The following is a 4,983-nucleotide window of genomic DNA, read 5'->3' on the forward strand; positions in this document are numbered from 1 at the left end:
CGCTTCCTCTTAACATCGAGTAGGGTAGGTTGGCCTATAAACAGACCAACAACCTCCGTGCCTGGCACACCACTGGTTGGATGGACTCACCACCCATCCTTCGTTCCGGTTGGAGACCAGGTTTGGGCCAAGATCTCTTTCTTTGGCATGGGAAGGAAATGGTGCAGTTTTCGGGTATGGGCGCATCCCTTTGAAGCCAAATTCTATTCATTCCTTTCAACTTTTTCCCTTCCCCTATCCACTCGTTTTGTTCAGTTCTGCCTTGTTTTTGTGTTCTCTTGTTTTGTTTTGTTCTCTTAGTTGTTTTAGTTTGATCCGGTACCTTTTAATCTTCCTAATAAAGTAATCACCCCAGGTACTCCCCTCGCTCATCCTCGCTTTTAAATACTTTGACCTCGTCTCCTGACGCTTCTTGAGCGCCACCTCACCCTCATTCATATCATATCCTATTCATAGCGTTGATCCTCATCCTTATCTTTACCCTGACATCCCACTGGTTTCGGTTTCCGACACGTGGCGCTGGCTGCTAGTACTCGTGCCAGGACCACAATTCCTTTAGCGTAAGGATTTGTGCGAGTCGAGGAAAGAAGCGTCACGGCCAGTGGAGTTAACCCAATCGTGGTGCACGCCGCCAGGGCTGCGCCTTCCCGAAGTCCTGCGGCCGAGGGAGAGAAATCTCTGCTCGACTCGGGCGGGGGTTGGTGGCCGTATGGCAATGGATTTGCATCCGCCATTGGACTGGTGTCAATCCTCTCTTTAAGGAGTTTTGGTGTGTGTGTGAGTGCCCACCGGTATTGCTGGGGTGCTGGAGATCGACAGGGAGATCCGGGGCGGCTCCCCCGATGGCTAAGGCCTGGGTAGCCCTGGAGATGCTTGCTGTGGTCTTGCTCTGCTGGAGGATCGGTGAGTGCTGATCTCGTCCCGGGCGATGGAGCTTAAGTACTGCTGAGTTGTGTCAGCTACCCGGGAGCGAGGAGAGCCTGCGGTCCAATAGGCGAGCCGTGAGGTTCAGTTCAGTTAGATTTGCGAAGACATGCTTCGCCCGGGCCTTTTTTCTAGAGCGGCCCGGCCTGTGTCAACTATTTCTAGTTGACTCATGTGTTTTCTTTGAACTGTATGCTTATCATGGTGGCTGAATTGCAAGCAAGCGATCCAGCTGCCACGGAGTAAGCATGTGGCATACCTTTTTTTTTTACCAGCCCTGCGGCTGTGGTGGGTGGTCTCTGTCTCAGAAATTGTGTGTTCACAATTCTGCAAGTAATGTAACAGGGTAGCGTTAGGCTCGCCGCAGTGTTTGCTTTAACCTGGCAGTCTCGTCATCTATAATTTGCCAAGCACATGGGTAACCTAGTCTTGATCTGTATAGTACCTCTTTTCGTATTTGGAGGAAGGGCTAGTGGCTCATAGCCTGTAGCATCTGTAGCATAGCCGATCAGGCCGCCCGTCTTGCTGGAATAGAGGACCGAAGAGGCGTGTTGCTAGCCGCAGGGCATACTCATTCACGGCATCGCTCAAACTCCAGGACTCCCGTCTCCTCAGCGCACAGGGCTGCCATGCACGGCAAATACATGGGTAGGTCATAAAACCTCTGGGGAGAGACCAGACGGGATGCAAACCCTCCTACTGGATAAGCATCATTGAGAGTGGGGCTCAGCTCTTCCTAGGTGTTAGTCAATGAGGGAGGCTGCCTCAGTGGGAGGAAGAGGGAACGGTCCAATGACCATCCAGCCTAGCAGGCTGAGATCAGGTTTGTTTGGTGAGAGGATGACACCTCTATTTCGGCTAAAACCCCTTCTAGTCAGTCATTGGGGAGGGCCGCCTCAATGAGAGGGAGAGAAGGCCACCCAAGGACTAATGTGACTAGGGGATCTTTCATGGTTTTGTAAGAGAGGATGACACCTCTTTCTGGCTGTTTGTCCTTCCTGGGGAGCTAGCCAGTGGGCAAGGCCGACTCAACGAGAAGGGAGAGGGGGCCACGCAAGGATCAGCACACCTGGGAAAGGGACGAGTTTCTTAAGTGCCACCCCAGTTAATGCCTAATTATGTCAGAAACATAATTAGGCATTAACCTCAATAATGCCATACCATCAGGGAGAGGGGGACACTGTTCAATTTAGCAGCAGCTACTATAACACTGAACAGGTGTTGGAGGGGAGCTACCTACCTAATCATGGCTAACCGAGCGAATTAAGGTGACAAGTTAAGAAGGTCTGCCAGACCGGTCCCTATCAAAGAGTGGCATCTCTATATGTGCACCATAAAGCAGGCACACTAAGGCCCCCCAGACACACCCTCCCCTTTGGGAAGTAAAGGTCTGCCCACGTCCGAGCACGAACCCGAAGACGGGGTCCAGTTCACCAGAAGGTGCACAAAGAGTCATTCTAATGCCGAAGTTGTGGTGATAGTAAAATCAGGGCTACAAGGGGCGAAACCAACTGCGAACATTTAGTCTTGCTGGCGTCAAAGCATACATTACCATTGCACAGCGCAAACACAGAAGGATCACAAAAGCTGGGGTCACCACTAGTGGAGGAATCAAATCCTCTATCTAGTGGGCCTCCACGACGACCCCAGAACTAACATGTCCCCCCGAGGGCCGTTACGCAGGCAGAGCTAAAACCTCATCACTAGGAGAGGAGAGCGCCTGCCAGGGGAGAGCCGAAGGGGAGGGGCTGAAGGTTTTTGGCCATGATCACCTCGGATTTACGCTGGGCACTGTATAGAGGAGCTATGCATGTTGAAACGACGGTCGCCGGGGTCCTCGAAGAGCGCCAGGAACCTCACGTGAAAATAAGCGATAATGATCGAGAGTGAGAGCGGGAGCAATAGCAGGAGCGAGAGCAATAGCGAAAGCGAGAGCGATGGCGGGAGCGTGAGCGAGAACGAGAGCAAGATCGAGATCGAGAGCGGGAGCGAGGGCAAGGGCGAGGTCGAGAGAGAGAAAGATGAGAGAGGTAAAAATGGAGAGGAGAGAGAGGAGAGGTCCTGGTGCTGCTGGTTATGAGCCGTGAGGTGTCCGGTGTCAACCAATCAGGTCTCTGGGGGGGGGGGGGGGGGGGGGAAGTATGCCACGCTGCAGGTTGCGGGGGTCTGCTACAGCCGCGCGCCGAACACGGGAGATTACCGATGGCGCTGGGTCTCCCCTAAGCCTTTTCCTCCTTTCAACAAACCCACTTTCAGCTATCACCCCAAGCTTACCCCGCAGGCTGGGTTAAGCCCCGGCTCCTTCTTCCCCTAAAATTCTTTTCCTCCATCCTTATCCTTCCTCTATCCCCATTCTTCATTCCCACTTTTCTTTCCAAACTTTTAGATTAACCCCCCCCCACCCGCTATTTCAGTGAATGACGGGAAGCGAGAAAAGAGGAATTCTTCCGTTGCAGTCTCAATCCTTATTTCTAAAGTGAGTAACGTTCTTGGCATTTTTCCTGCCACTAAATATGAACAAAACAAAACATTTTCTTTATTTGTCATATTATACGAAAAATATGAAATGTATACTTGTATCAGTGGGTGCTGTGGGATCAATTTACTAAACTCTCTCGTAAATGCTGTCTCTCGTAACAGTTGCGAGAAATATCAACGATTTCTCAACTAGCGACGTTACGACACATTTTCAAACGCCAAACGAGAGCGCAGGGGTATCGTAACCGTTACGACCGTATTTTCTATCGCTAAGTATCGTAGGGCTTTATTTCATAAAAGAATGGCTCGATCGACCAATCAGCGATAGCTCGGAGAAAATCGACCAATCACAGAGCGTTATCCGCTGAACTGAGGCAACACTAATGAGGTTTACTTAAAACAGTTTCTATATTGATCACCACCTTTATAAATAAAGTCTTATAAATTCAGATACTTATATATATATATATATATATATATATATATATATATATATATATATATATATATATATATATATATATATATATATGAGAGTGAGTGAGAGTGTGTAGTTGTTTTAATAATTTCTACATTTTTAGTCTTTATAGAAGTCCCAACTCCGATGACAGTATTTATGATTGTTTGTTGACCGTATAATTCTATTCAAGAGAATGATAGTAAATCTTGTTTTATATTTATAGGTGATTTTAATGCTCACCACCGAGATTGGCTGAATTCTGTTTCCCCAACTGACCGACATGGTATTTCTGCCTAGCACCGGCGACTGTTGCCTGTTTAGCGATTTTTTTCTTTCCTTAATTAAAAATGATTTATTCTATCTGGCACCTGATCTAACTCTCAGTGAAGGGCCCTGGAGAAGAAACACTCACGGACGTCCCGGGTTAAATTACAATGGAGATGACAGCTTTATTATACTCTTACAACTTCCATATCTCTTTGCAATAGTACTTCAAGGAAAATAACAATTTACAAGCTCAAAAAAAAAAAGAAAAAAAAATGCAAACACCATGTAAATTTGCATTATTTCCAGTCGTAAACACTTTGTCCCGACAGGAATCCGTTGGCTTCAACTTCGTGTATATAAAGCTTATTACTTTCATAAAAATAAAACGTTTTATATGTTGTATATACCTCATAAAAAGGAGTTATCTTTTTAGATTATCCGTGAATATTATTTTTTATAATTAGGTCTTCAAAAATCGAGTATTTATCATATGATTGCTTTCGGACACTGCTCGAAATCGCTAATACCGCGCGTACAGCGAGATGCGATGAAGGCCTATTTCTTATTATCAAGAGTGAAAATGCCTTGCATGTAATCACTTGATATATTTGAGTAATTGTATTACTGTTGCTTCGTGTTCATTGTAACAGACATTAAATGAATGCAGGCAGGGGAAAGTGAAATTATGCGGATAATAGATATAAAGAAATATTAATGACTGAATAGAGGTAGAGAGAGAGATTGATAGATTAAGATAGATAGATAGATAGATAGATAGATAGATAGAGAGAAAGAGAGAGAGACAGAGAGAGAGACACACACACACAGGCAGAGAAAGGGGCATAGAGAGAGAG

At 46.7% G+C, this 4,983-nt stretch overlaps 1 long non-coding RNA gene across 3 annotated transcripts in view; it reads left to right on the forward strand.

Annotated features, from left to right (window-relative positions):
* The first annotated feature begins 219 nt into the window (after nucleotides 1–219).
* Nucleotides 220–4,983, forward strand: part of LOC138859288 (uncharacterized) — a 31,980-nt gene continuing 27,216 nt past the window's right edge. For all 3 annotated transcript variants that reach the window (XR_011398122.1, XR_011398123.1, XR_011398121.1), the window contains exon 1: nucleotides 220–3,400. This is a non-coding gene — a long non-coding RNA (uncharacterized lncRNA). The remainder of the gene's footprint in view (nucleotides 3,401–4,983) is intronic.

The sequence above is a fragment of the Penaeus vannamei genome, chromosome 34, assembly GCF_042767895.1.
Source record: "Penaeus vannamei isolate JL-2024 chromosome 34, ASM4276789v1, whole genome shotgun sequence".
NCBI classification, from domain to species: domain Eukaryota; kingdom Metazoa; phylum Arthropoda; class Malacostraca; order Decapoda; family Penaeidae; genus Penaeus; species Penaeus vannamei.